The sequence below is a fragment of the Hermetia illucens genome, chromosome 6 (genome assembly GCF_905115235.1).
Source record: "Hermetia illucens chromosome 6, iHerIll2.2.curated.20191125, whole genome shotgun sequence".
Classification (NCBI taxonomy): domain Eukaryota; kingdom Metazoa; phylum Arthropoda; class Insecta; order Diptera; family Stratiomyidae; genus Hermetia; species Hermetia illucens.
In genome coordinates, this window is record NC_051854.1 from 29,292,278 (window position 1) to 29,307,155 (window position 14,878).

General features: G+C 41.8%; 1 protein-coding gene and 1 long non-coding RNA gene across 3 annotated transcripts in view; one reads left to right on the plus strand and one right to left on the minus strand.

Moving 5' to 3' along the window:
• Nucleotides 1-3,074: 3,074 nt before the first annotated feature.
• Nucleotides 3,075-3,425, minus strand: LOC119658731. Its single transcript, XR_005250281.1, has 2 exons — nucleotides 3,224-3,425; nucleotides 3,075-3,154 (listed from the first exon to the last, which is right to left on the minus strand). It is a non-coding gene; the product is annotated as an uncharacterized LOC119658731 (long non-coding RNA).
• Nucleotides 3,426-3,470: 45 nt separating this feature from the next.
• LOC119658730 (protein kinase C-binding protein 1) overlaps nucleotides 3,471-14,878 on the plus strand; it is a 43,924-nt gene continuing 32,516 nt past the window's right edge. Inside the window, exons 1-2 of one of the 2 annotated variants that reach the window (XM_038066392.1) lie at nucleotides 3,471-3,927; nucleotides 3,987-4,268. The gene's annotated coding sequence lies outside the window, so the exon portion shown is untranslated. Of the gene's footprint in view, nucleotides 3,928-3,986; nucleotides 4,269-12,441; nucleotides 12,475-14,878 lie in introns of those variants that run through there. The other variant, XM_038066393.1, reaches the window with a different exon arrangement.

The window sequence follows — 14,878 nt, forward strand, 5'->3', positions numbered from 1 at the left end:
CTCTGTGTTTGCGGGGCAAATTTAAAAATGTAAGCCTCATAAACATTCACCCCCCTACAAAGTCGGAAAAGGATACCTTCTACGAGGCAGTTGAGCGGACTCTCGAAACCTGTCCCAAGCATGATATTTGATATCATACTTGGAGATTTCAACATTCAAGTAGGGACGGAGCCCGCATTCAGGGGATATGTCTCCTCCCGTAGCTTACATAGGGATACCAATGATAACGGACTACGGATTATTCAGTTAGCACTGAAGAACATATAGGGGGCCAACATAGACTCGATGTCCGGATAGCTGAGTGGTTAGATCGATTTTACGCAAAGTGAGTTGCGCTTCCTTTATACTTCCTTTACTATGCCCTACAAGGCTATCGTACGGAAGGTTGCGGTTCAAATCTCACTGGTGGCAGTGGGATTTGTATCGTGATTTGACGTCGGATACCAGTCGACTTAGCTGTGAATGAGTACCTGAGTCAAATCAGGGTAATAATCTCGGGCGAGCGCAATGCTGACCACATTGCCTCCTACAGTGTATTGTAGTGTACCGTTGCGGTCTTGAATAAAGTGCTCTAACACACTTCAAGCCCCTGATCCTATATGGATTGTTGCGCCAACGATTATTATTAATATAAACTCGAACCAGTATCTCGTTGGCATTATGCTTCGAGTTTGAATTACGACACCACCTACAATTTCCTCTGACAATCAGGTGAGAGCGAATACTGAAGCCATTCACAACACAGCCCTCAGTAACACCTATAAGGGAGAAATGGATGCCGCAATAACCTAAGCTAACAGATGGCGATGGAGATGAAGCATCAATAAATTATCTTCTCAATCACCTGAACAATGTTATCATTGATACGGCCAAAAAGATACTTGGCCCCAGCCGCAAGAAAAGTCGAATCGGCTGGTTTGTCGATGAATGTAAGTTAGCAACGGAACGGAAGAATGCCGCATACCGAATAATGTTGCATTCTCAAAGAAAGCGGGCACGCGCAGAGACTTATCACGGACTCCGAACAGCGGGGTACCAGGCGGTCCCCAGTTTCAAATAGCCTTGTCCCGGAAAAAAGGGGCTCCGCCGAGATCGACCTATTTTCCCCGATAAAACTGAGGTCATGGCAGCCAAGAACAAAAACCTTTTAAACAAATACAATTAAACCTCGATCGTCATGACCCAGCCCCGAGTGAAGGGGCAACCCTAAGTTCATCGATGGACAACCTGAGTCTAGACAGTAAACTAAACGAAACTAATGGGACAGCGAATCAATGCCTGATGACTGGCAACAGGGTATTATCAGTCTCATACATAAATAGGGAGATATAACCCAGTACAGCAATTATAGGGGTATCACGTTGCTGAGTAACATCTATAAGATATTCTCCTCTATCTTGCTAGGCCGGATAGCCCCATCCGCCCAGAACATCAAAGCTTCACTCCAGGGAAATTAGCAACAGATCCGATTTTTCTCTCTGCGGTAAGCGATGGAAAAACTGTTGAAATATGGACATCAGTTGGATCATCTTTTCATCGAATGTACACGGCCATGAGAGAATTCGGTATCCCAACGACATCGATAAGACTGACTAGGGTTGACCCTGACCAATGTGCAAGGCCAGATAAAAGCAGCAAAATCACTCTCTAGACCATTCAACATCAACAACGGTCTAAGACAAGGGGATGCCCTATCATGCGTCCTCTTTAACCTGGCCCTGGAGAAAGTGACTCACGACGCACATGTAAATGCGAGAGGCACCATCCTCTTCAAGCCCACCCAACTACTGACCTACGCTGAGGATATTGACATCATGGGAAGAGCAACCCGAGATGTACATTCAGATCGAGCAGGCGACGAAGTCCATGGTAACAACGTCAGCGCCAAAAGCAAAACTGAAAGAACGAACAACATTGAATCGCACTGGTCAAACGAAAACAGTGAAGATAGGAGACTACAACTTTGAGACTGTTGACAATTTCTTCTATCTAAGGTCGAAAATCACAACCCTTAACAGCTATGACGATGAAATCTGCGCACGGTTTTTGGCTGCCAACCTATTTCAGCTTACAAAAACTGTTTCGCTCGAAACGTCTCACCATAGGGTCAAAGCTCTTACTGTACAAGACAATGATCTTGCCAGTCCTCATGTATTCCTCGGAGACTTTGGTTCTTAGCAAGAAAAATTGCGAACTCTTGGCCGCGTTCGAGAGAAGAATCCTCCGAAAAATTTTAGCCCCCTACATGAGGACCGTCTGGTCGTGGATAAAATCCGGCTCAACAGGTTGCGGTGGGCCGGTCACTTAATCCGCATGGATAAGGATGATACAACCCGGAAAGTCTATAACGGTAATATCTATGGTAGAAAAAGAACATCAGGCAAACCCTGCCTGAGATGGAGCGATGGTATAGGTCAGGACGCCAGACAGCTTTTAGGGATATCGAATTGGTGGACCTCGCCGCAAAACCGGGATGTCTGGAGATCCTTATTAAGGCAGGCCTAGACCGGATATCGGTTTTTGCGCCGTTGATGATGACAAAATTTTTGTATACAAAGATTTATATTATTGAATTAAATGAGTAATAAACGCATTTCTAGAGAGAAAAGTAATGCATTGTCTCCATTGGTCGTGGTATAGCTTACAGTTATGTAGAAATAAAATTTGTTGATACAATCAAGAGTAAAATTTAACTTGAAAATTTGTTGGGTTACGAGGAAAGTGTAATTTGAGGAGAGAAATGGACGCAGAAGAAGAGACTAAGCTTCTTCTGTTCCTAACTTAGTTGTCGCGTTTCAGAATCATTTGCATTGAATTTTTTCCTCAGATTTCAAATTTTTTTTGCATACTTCAACGAACGTATTTTTGATGTTAACAATGGATATAATGAATTGCGCCCACTTTTGGTTCTTAGTGTCTTACAAATTGTGGGGAGGTCCGTCGCCGCCCTATTGCGAATAAAGCGCAGTCAACGCCATTCCACCAAAGTCTCAATGCGCGCAAATGCTTCGCAGAAATAGCACAAGCCCGGGCTGTTTGCACTAACAGTTATCTCTCGATGCCTCCACTTTTTCCGCTGTTTTACTTGCAATACTGCATTCATTGGGATGTAAACATGTATCGTCATTGCGGACAAGCGTTGCATGCGTATAATCTGAAATGATGTGACAACAATTTACTAACCTGGCGGGAAGCCTCCCTTTAAAATCAAGAAACACTGTACCTTAAAAATGTCAGCCACCTCAGCCCGGGCCGGGGCACAATGCCTCCCATCTCAACTAGGAACTAATCGCCGCCGTTCTACTTGTTGCAAGAGTGAGCGCGACAAAACGTCACGTCGTCACCCGTTACTCCCATCACTCGGTGCTGCACGCCGACCGCCAACAGCAAATGGGAAAGGTGCCGCTCACTTCATTCCACGAATTCCGTCCATCCCGAATGAGGAATGCCGAAAAAAGATCAGGCTCGGCTGGGCCCGAAGCCGAGCTGCGGAGCCGAACGAGAGATCAGGTTTTTCGAGTCGCTTCGGATGTGTTGGTGTTTGCGCAGTAGATAGTGTTGTATGGGAAGCGAGATGCTATAAAGTACCCATAAAGCAACAACAATGCACCGTGTTTCTTGCAACAACGCGCCGAAGTTGGTGCTGGGTCGCAGAGTGTCGGGGCCGCTCGTGCATCTACGTTTCGGCTGTTGTGTATCGAGCGCTCAAGTCTGTTGTGTGCGCGCATGATGACATTTCGCTTGGCCGTGGTATGAAAATCGTTCTCGACGACTTCCTATCCGTCGCCATTCGCCACGTTCGGAGCGGCTGCACCTGAAAGCTGAAAAAAGTGATTTTGGTTTATGAGGAAGTGAATTGCGAGAGATAATTTGCAGAATTGCGTTCCTGCGCTGTGTTGTGGAACCGGGAAAGACCTACGACTTCTGGTAAACGTTCATATTTTCGCTGTGGTAGCACTACATTTTGAAATAATCAACTTTTGCAGGTTACATCGTTGCGGCACCGACACCCCATTCCAAATTGAAGAGCATCGGCAAAAAGAAATTACCGAAAAAGAAGTGGACGGGGTCGGGGAATGAGTGGTCTGAATTCTTGAAAGACTCCCGAAAACGCCTGTACGCTGATTAATTGCTGCGGCATTTGCAAATCGGGCAGAATGCTCAAGTGCTCGGAACGTGTACCCGCCTTTGAACAATTCGAGAGATTATCAAATGTCTGAAAGCGTCTAGAGCAAAATTATATAAAAAACGACACGTCTTGATCAGTGGTAAGTTGAACACATATTTCGATGCTAATTTTGCCGCATTGGCTGTAGCTCAGGCTACGATTCCCATGTAGTTGTTTGTTCGGTGGCGTTTTGGCTAACGCTAAATGCTTTCTGAGCAGTTTATTAATCACAAACAAAAGTATTATGAAAAACGGTCCGCACTAATGATAAGTCACGCCAGGCTGGCAACTGCGGGGTTCGTAGATGAGGGGGTAGTAGTCCATGTCGGATGCCTAATCAATTGAAAACAAGCAAATGTTCTAGCGGCAGATTGCTTGGAACAGTTCACAAAACATTCTGGTCGAACGTGCTGGCGTCGGAAAATCCTAAGAAAGAAATTCCTTCATCAACTCATCGACCCTGCAATGAAAGTAAACACATCATCGCTGCATCCCACGGCTTTCTTCGTGATTCGTTTCATGGCTGCTCCGTGGCCTACACACAAATGTAAACTATTCAATGAGTTTTTCAATTAATATGTTGTATCGTTGTCTAACATCAACGGAGCTCATTGCATGGATGCAGTGTTGATTAATTTATTAGCGAAAACAAGTTTAGCTATAGCCGAATTATATGATATGATTTTGCTACTGAAACATTTTTATATAGTGGAAAAATTGTATTTGAGACAAAGAGATGTTAATTGCAAAAAGGTTCGGGTGATAATTATTGTATTAGATTGTTGCAAATGAAATGGCCGTTTTGGCACTAAAATTTGAACGACTGTAAAGCTCACAAAAATTTATTTATTTTATGAAAATTGGTGCCAGTCGATTCAAAATACTTCTCCCAACGAGATTTAAGAGCATGTATGCCAGTTACGAAACAAAAACACAGTGAAACTTCTACGCAGAAGTCCAACTGTCGGGTGTTGATAAATTCGTCGAAGGCAATTTTGACAGCCTCTTCGTTGCTAAATTGTTTTTCCGCCAAAAAATGATCCAAATGCTTAAAAAAGTTGGTAGTCGGTTAGCGAAAGGTCCGGTGAAGCTGGTGGATGAGGCAGAACCTCATACTGCAATTCGTTCAACTTCTGAACCGTTGTTCTGGATACATGATGTCGTGCATTGTCGTGAAGGAGTATCACATCATCTCTGTTGACTAATCTCGGCCGTTGAATACTCAATTTTTGGTGCATTTCCTCGAGTTGGGCACAGTATTTCTGTGCATTTATCGTTTCTCCAGGTGCCAAAAAAGAATAGGGGATAACTCCAGCTGTAGACATTACATTAAATTCTTCAGATGGAGACTCGGTTTCGACATGTGCTTCGGTGGCACATCGGCGAGGATTGTCGTATAATATCCACTTTTCATTACAAGTCACTCCCACGTACTCGAGGAGGGCGATCAGACTCCAGTCTGCAAGGGACTCATCTGAAGGGGCTTCGGCCACGAAGCCTCACCGGAGGTTATCTGGTACCATGGGAACCGGGGCGGCCCTCTGCGAGCATATGCTCCAGGAGAATTCCTGGAGGATGTTTTCTCGGCCCGGTTATTTGCGGTTGGCCCAACTAGTGGGAGTTTCATGGTGGTTGTGGTTATGCCTACGGAGCTCTAGCGTGGAGGTGTGCTGTACAACTCGCGTGCCGTACCCCTTAATTGCGGCAGAGGTGTTAGATAGGCCGCCCATCTACTGGTATGAATGCTGAGCCTGCACTCAGTATAAACCAGGACCGCTGTGCTTGCATGGCGGGGCTCTGTCGTCCCAAAATCAATCCGTGTCCGAAGAGGACCGTGGGATTATGCCTACACGGCAGGTACTCACGTTAAACCGCCATGACTTTCATCACATGTCACTATTCTGTGGAAAAAAGGGTTGCTTTTGTTGCAGGAGAGTAAAAAATTGGAAATGTTCATTCGAAGCGCCATGTTTTGCTCCGTAAGGGCTTGCGGTATCCATTTGTCGTGCTTTTTCACCTTTACAAATTGTTGCAAGTGTCGGGAAACTGTCGAATATTGTACGCCCAGTTTCTCTGCAATGTCTCTCACCGACTGACGTGTGTCGGATTCGCCTAGCACACGCAACTCGTTGTTATCAATCGATGGTCCTGGATGTCCGCGTGGCTTACTTTGAAGGTTTACTTCGCCTGACCGCAATTTTTCAAACCAGCTCCAAATGCGCTGTTAATGTTCTTGGTCGCCTCCGCTACTTTATGAACGAGTTTGAACTCATACAGAAAAAGTATATGTTTTTGGCTCTTTTCCATCCTTTTTTCCTTTTCATTCAGCCATACCGTCATTGATGGCTAAAGCTCGGATAATCCTTTCCTCAAAGAATAATCCCCCTGATCCCGAATAGTTGATTAAATGTAAACGATGTAGGCAGCATTGTTTATTTAAAAATTCTGTTTTATTTACACATCATATATGATTAAACCGTATGGAGGGCCAGCTAGTATCCACAAGTACTTTGAATGGAGTTTGCTCTGGTAATTTGATTCCTGACAATAGGCTGCATGTATATTCCTAATTTCAAGTTTTATAATAGTTTTGTCTGGCGGGTATTCTCAAGGTTTATGGCAGATTCATGAGTGACGAAAAAGGCAGAAGTTACATCTGAGAATATAAATTCTATATTTTCAATTTTGTTACAATTTAAAACTGCAGAATGCCTGTGAAAACTTTGCATAGCAATTAGTCCTAAAAAGAACTACATTAAATTACAATGCCAGTAAAAGTGATGAAACAACCCGTTTTTCAAGAAATCGTAAAAAAATATGACGATCCCCAGAAGCTGTGTATGTTCCTGTTTCCGGTGTAACAGATCGATTAATTAAACAAGTTGGAATGCGAAAACTTTCTACGCACACTTTTCCGTTCGTATATTGCTAAAAACTCAAAATATTCCCTCATATTTTTTTTTTCAGATTACAAGATATGCGTACATAATCGGGGTGAATATATTATAATAACCCTACACAAACAAACATTGCTTATTATCGAATACTGAATATGAATGATCGTACAAATATTTCCAATTTACTTCGTGCGCGAAAGCATGCATATGTCAATAAATAGGTAGGCAACTGCTTGCGAAATGCCGTCCATCTCGTACTGGGTCCGTCGTCAATGAGCTCACTCCAGCTCGTTTTGTTGATGCATAGCGTTTGTATTATCATTTTTCCTATGATGGCGCACGGTTGGAGTCAAACAATTTCGAAATTTCTGACAGCAATTGCGGATTCATTGTCCATTCGAATTCTAGGTTAGAATGCGTCCTTAACAGGATGCCATCGTAGACCTAGTGATTTGATATCTTCCTTTGATATCTAGAGGCAATTGGACTTCCCGGTCATTTTCTGGATCTTCTCAATTGCTGAGACGTCGTTCGCGATCCATTTTCGCAGATTGAAACCTCCTTTGTTGAGTACCGTTATAAGGTCCTGCTGCAGCTGACTAACTTCTTCGATGTTGGCACCACCGGACAGAACATCGTCAACATAAAAGTCTGCTTCCAACACTTGACATGCTTTAGGAAAATTCAAACGTTCGTCATGCAGGGTTCGAATAGCCAGGTGGGGGCACTGACTGTTCCATAAGTGACAGTCGCCGGTTTGTAATGTTTCAGTGTTTCGGACAGAAGATTTCTCCATAAAATGCATTGAAAATCTTGATCCTTTTCGTGGGTACCGGTTTGTCGATACATCTTCTCGATGTCTGCGACAATCGTATACTTGAAAGTTCGCCATTTCATTGGAACGTGGATAATGTTCTTCTGCAATGTGGGTCCAACCAGCAAGAGTTAGTTGAGCGATTTGCCGGTGGGGGTCGTTTAGGATGCGTTGTTGTGCTCTCTGCCTTGCAGACTGCATGGTGTGGCAAGTAACAGTTGCGCATCGAATGGACTTCCTTCTGGGGAACCTCTGTCATATGACCCAACCTGAGGTACTCCTTCACGAATGCCACGTATTGTTGCCGTACCTCGTTGTTCGCAGCTAATTGCTTTTCTAGTTGTGGAAAGCGAATGTGCCCAATTTCCAATTCGTGAATCTCGTAGCGGCTAGTTGAGTTTCCACTTTGAATGGGAGTCGTACAACATACCTTTCCATTGAATTTCGTTTAGTTGTGCTCATATACCAAGTTGCAGCGGTTTGTTCGTTTCGAGTCCAGAGTGCTTTTGGTTGTTGCTCCTCAATCTCCCAGAATTTCCTCAGCAGCTGCTCCGTGCTTTCTTCGGTGCTAACCATGGATATGATGCCTGCGCTTGTGTCTATCGCATGTGTTGGCTCAAGCAGTAACCATCCAATTTTGGTGTTAATGGCGCATGGAGACTCTTTCTTAAATTCATATAACGAATAGTACCCATCTGCCCCTAGTAGCACGTGGATGTTGCCAGCGGTGCCGTAAGCACGATCAGCCAGATCTTCCAAGTTCAGTCCGCTGGGTAACTAAGCCTTAATCTCCACAGCAGAGCAGACATTGGTGATGCTCGGTATGACGAGGTGGAGGTTCAGATCACCCTTCCTTGCTTTGATGCACAAGGAAACTCGACCTCTCGTTTGTATTGACGATTTAGCACCCAAACCAAATATGCTGACTTTAGCGCTATGCCGTTTGACGTTAAGCAATTGCGCAATTGCCTCCGTGATAAAGCTTCGTTGAGACCCGGAATCAATCAATGCTCTGAGAAAGATAAGTTGTCCAGTTGCATCTCGTACTTGAATTCTTGCTGTATTAGGGAGGGTTGAGGACTTGAACTTGCTGCATTGGTGTATCCGGTGATCCTTTTGACACATGTCGCATTCAGTAGCGTCGTTGGCCACGAGCGCTTCGATCCTTTTGTTCTGCTTCGGAGAACCAAGAGCTTCCAAAGTTCTGAAGCAACCAGTCAAAAAATCCATAAATACTGATAGCTTCGGAATGTCGGGTGACACCACTTGCGAGACATCGCAAGGGGCGTTTCGACTCTTGATCTAGTTTCTGAAGAATCGTATAAATTATCAGTAGATCCCAGTGTTCAACGTTCCCGCCGATGCCTTCCACATTAGCTAGAAACTAAGAGAATGCGTCCATGTTCAGCTTGATAGTTGCATCTTCTCCTTCTTTTGCTATTGGCATGCTATGAATTTGTTTTCAAAGCGTTTTCGTAAGAGTTCTCACGCTTTTTGGTAGTTATGGTAGCTGACCTTACGATGTTGCATTACCTTGGTAGCTTCCCCCTGTAAATGAGTTTTTAGGTACTGCATCTTCTTTACAGGAGAGAGTGCTTCGTTGTCATCGACCATAGCCTTGAGAAAATCGTTGAAACTCCTCCAGCTGTATCCGCCCTGGGCCAGCAAATGGCAAATGGCCCTTCCCTGCGACGTCTGTAGCCTTGAATTCGTTGATCCCTGTCTGGAAGCAGGTGAGAAAATCCATTATATTCCTTAATTTTGTACTTCTAGCATGAAGGGGGAAGGGGGTTTCCGGCTAAATCTCTAAAATTTGGTAATATACTACTATTAACTTTATTTGTGGAGATATCCGAACGGGATGTATTTTGAAGCCTAGATTTCTTTTAGATACACCACTTCGATTTTTTTTCATATTTTTCGGTTGTGTTGGTTCTGTGAACAAGATCTGTTACACTTTGGGGGTCATACTTTGACCTTCACTCCCCTACGTTTCACCGGATATCAAATGCGGGACCAGTTTCGAAAAGTACCAATTTTTCATTTCATATTTCACATGCCCAGATTCTGTGAAAATTTTTTTTAGCTATGTACTAATTGGAGAACGTGCCTAGAGATGAGCACAAAACCTTTCTACGTGAAGCGCCGAACTTGTGGTGTTCTGACTTGTTTTTAAGGTTTTCTGTAAAACAAATCCTTATTAAATGCGAGGAAAGGCCTCGATGGGTACTTTATATACTGACATTAGTTTTGGTTTTGCTGATGTCATAATTAACGATAATAATTGCCATTCGAGTGAAATATTAAAATTCCATTCACGAAGAATCTACTTCTCTCTAGCCCTGTTGTAGGTTAACTTCTTCACATTTGCGAATAATATTGAACTCCTAGTGTAAAGCATATGAAGTTGGCTATATACCTAAATCGACTAGCTTCCGGTTATTTGTGTAAAGGGCTGCTAAAAAGTGCAAATGACTTTCAGATTACTATGCAAGCGCAACTACCACGCACTCAAAGTTGATCACATATGGAAACGCAAAACCTTTTATACCTGAAGCTTCCCGTTCCCCGACTTGTTTACATTATCGAAAACGCTTAGAAATTAGAATTAGCTCAAACATTTTTCTTCTAATTTTTGAACAGCTACTGTACTAAATAATAATTTTCATAATATTGATTCGATAATTAATTCTGACAATATTATATTTTATTTGTATTTATAACTATAAATACGAATCCTGTGTGACAATATTTACTCTAGCACGAGACATAATGCATTTCTAATCTGATCACACTTTTGTCACTTTGTTATTGCGGGTATATTTCCTTAAACTGCTGTAATATGGCAAAGATGAAATTAGCGTTTTCATATTCGATGCTTTAAAGTTGATGCGACAATATTTGCACCGTGAACTCAACTCAATTATACACATATAATACTTTGATTAAACTTAATAAAAAAAAAAATCTTCTAAGTGTTGATGTGCGTCACTATTTTTGAAATTTGATGACTGATAAGAGCCGTATAATCTCTTGTGGAGACGTTTTGTAACCTCTTGGGGACACTTGGACACTTCTAGATCTTTCGTATCTGTCGTAAAATAGGGTTCGGGGACAAGGTTTCATGGTTTTTATTGCAGAATTTCACTGGGATATCAAGATAAAGGGATTAAATTATTCAATTCTTTTTAAATAAGAATAAAACTTCTTTCTTCCTTAAAGTCGATGAATAATTTGTGCTTACTTCTCCCTATACCTATTTCGGTAGCTACCGGCTATCCCTTTCAATGGAATCTTAAAAATTTAGTCGAGATTTTACCACTTTTATACCATCCATCTTATTTATTAGTTTAGTTCAATTATTACCTTATCCTTATCTTTTTTATTATTTTGAAAAATACTACCTAATAATTAACTGAAAGATTCTCGAGTTTAGCTTGAAGCTTCCTGCGGAGTCTGTGCAAACCAATATGAATTTCTCATTTCTATGAATCTCAACCAATATATTCTATTTGTAGAAATTCTTTCGCAGTTTCACGAGTAACAAAATTTTCTGCAATAGGAAACCATTTTTAAAGGTTTTGTGTAAAATAAAACCTTGGTTTTCTATCTGTCCCTCTGTCTGTCACACGCACTTTTCCCAGAAACGGCTGTACTGATTGACGACAATTTGGTGGAAAGATGAGAACTGTGAACGCCCACAAATGCGTTTAGTAATATCGTTCTACATTGAGTTTGGAAGGGGGGTGCATTTTTTTCCAGCCACTATACTCATGTGGGGTATCAAATAAAAGCCTCAATTAGGGTTTTCCAAAGCTTGTATTATTTCTGGCATTAGTTGTGAAGGGGGAGAGTGCGGGAGCTGGAAAGTGAGCCTTTATTTTAAGGCATCATTCGCAAAAACTGCTGGCACGAAAATTGTGAAAAAATCATGAAGCCACTATACCGTAAATAAGGAGGCTCAAAATACTCTAACATAGTTATAATAGGTCAAAGTTGTCGCTCTGGTGCAGAACTACTGCTAACACTGTGAACGTCAGAATCACGCTAAAGCGAATAGTCTGACATATTAAGTGGATGCACGTTGCGTTCTAGATACAAATGTGACAAACGTTCACTTAAATATATAAGAAATACACAAAAACTTTCATGCCTGAAGCATCCAGTTTCCGGTTTCGCGACTTGTTCCTAGCTTGCTTGTAAGTTAGGCAGCCCACCAGGTTTTCTATAAAGCGTTGAAAAATTAATTTCGAAAACCAAAAACATAGCATTATCTCATAATTTTTCCTTTCCTTTCCTGTTACCATACGTTACTGATTTTCAGAGTTGTTACATTCTAATGCACTCACGAATTTACAATCTCTAGTTCCCCTTATCACAACAGTAATCGTGCTACAGCAAAGCTACAAAGGCTTCCAAAACACCTTCATTCAACCAATTTCTAATCTCTGACTTATCGTCTAAATGAAAATAATTACGTTTTAGATTTCAAATCAAAATAAAGATGACTTATCTTTAAAACTAAGGTCGGTAGTTGCGTGGAAAACGACCAAAAAAGTAGTAGTGAACTGCAGTTACGTCGAAAATGGTAACAGGTAAAAAATGGAGAAAGAATGGATCGTGACGTTATTGCAATTGCGTACCATGTGCGCAACATCGTAACATAATTTTTTCCTTGATTCAAGTTTAGTATGAAAGACCTATAATAATATTGTTATGTATGTATATGATAAATTATATGTGAATATATATTTAATCAGAAGAAAGCTATATCTGTGTAAAAAAAATTTATCTTTGCTTTGATTTATTTTCAACTTTTGACTCCCTTCCCTAGTTTAGCTTTGGGCATCTTATTGTTGCATCATTCATGTATTCGATGTTATTTACTTTATTTTCCTTGTGCATTTGCAGCGTAGTGTTTCTTGGACAATGCATTTTCGTTTTGAACTACGCTTCTAGAACAATACAAAATTGATTACAACATTGGATAAAGTCTTCTGGATGTGCGCGCACAATCGATCGAGCATATTTTATGGCATGAAAATGATAAAAATAAATACCACTAACAGTGCACATATCTCCGACTTGAATCCAATTATGCTGCATAGAATCAACGAAACTAATGCAAATAACATTAAATAGTATCTACCTCAATCTCTAAAACGAACCCATACAAATTAAATAAATTCAAAAAGTAACTGTCGGAAACAGAAAGCGCGAACTGTCTACATTCGACATAGCGAGTCGGAGTCATTGTGCATTGCCCTATATAAGTGCGTGTAATGGACTTCATTTGACAATTATTTCATGTCGCACGCATCCACGCAGTCATTGTGCTTTGGAATCATTCTAGAATCGTCCTCGTAATTTGTTTCAGATTACATCACAGTGGAATAGCGTTGGCGCTAGGATATCCTTTCTGTTGTTCCTGATTCCCACAAGATTGTCAACATCCATCTTTTAACTCATTATGGAAAATCACAAGGGATAGTACTTCATGCACACTACTTACCTTTTCCAGCCTTGTGTAGTCTGGAGATTCCCTGGGAAACTCTTCGTTAATTCATTGCGGTAGCATACACATTTGGGCGGTACCAAAGAAATCGTCCTCATCATCAACCGTGCTCTAGACCTGCTTTTGTATAAAACTCCCGACATTACGCGGAGGTCCACCAATTCGATATCCTTCATATCTGTCTGCCGTCCACAGCGTCCTGTAGGGGCTGAACATTTTTTGGAGTGTTTTTCTTTTGAACGCAGCAATTTTTCTTGTTAAAAATCCAAGTTTCCGAGGAATACCTGAGGACTGGCTAGATCATTGTCTTTTCAGGTAAGAGGTTTAGCTCTATGGTGAGACGATTCGAACAGAGTAGCAACTGAAATTCTTAAATGTCAACAGCCGGCCGTGGATTCGCGGAGTTATATCTGCTATTGATTGAGATTTTCGACCCTAACTAGTCCTTTATTAATGTGCCGATCGCCTTTTGAAAATCAGTTTTCCCTTTTTGTCTTGGTAGAGTGAGCATCAGGGTATATATATATATCTTTATTCTGCTAAGTTGTTGGTAAAATTTGGACGCTTGGTTACTCTCTGCATTTCTGTTGTTTCTCCTAGATTTTCTTTTTCTGCCTGTGAAATCGCTTCTCCGCTCGATAGAGTTCGTGATAAGCCTCTGCACGTACTCGCGTGCATTGCCCGTTGCTATTATACAATCATCGTCGAACAAGTCGTTTGGACTATTTCTGTTACTGGGCCAAATAAATGTCTTTTCGCAGAAAAGATAATTTTCTTCAGTTGTCGAGGCTTGGGAAATCTAGCAGCTGAGGCTATTTCGGCATCCATTTCTCCCTTATAAGTGTTACAATACACTTTGTTATAAATTGCTTCAGTGCTCACTTTCACTTGATTGTCAGAGGGGATTTTAGGTGGCTTTGTTATTCGGTTCCGGAGCACCATGCCATCCCGATAATGATCCGGGTCTATATTGGTTTCTCTATATATTCTGACAGTTAAGTTAACACGTGGTCAATATAGAAGAAAGTGATCCCGTGTGGAGAGACCCGCCGTTTGTATTTAAACGCCTTTCCGTCCAAACCAGACACTTCCAACAATCATTTCGTGTGGCAATGCTTGTTGAATATTCCGCATTCTTTTGTCATCGCTAGTTTTATGCAGTTTATTGCAGCCGACGTATCCTCTGAATAAGTGTTCTCTCGCCAGCTGGATCGGGGCCTTGAAAGTGGTCGAGTACTTTATTCAACCATAATGCACTGTAGAAGGGAATGTGGGCAGCATTACGCTCGCCCGTGATTATTCCCTTGACTTGACTCAGATACTTATTCTCAGCTAAGTCGACGGGTTCCGACATCCAGTCACAATACAAATCCCTCTGCCATCAGTGAAATTTGAACCTCGATCTTGCGTTGCGACATCGTAGTGCTCTAGCCACTGGCCTTCAGGACAAGTAATATATTTCCTTAAATAAATATTATGTGACG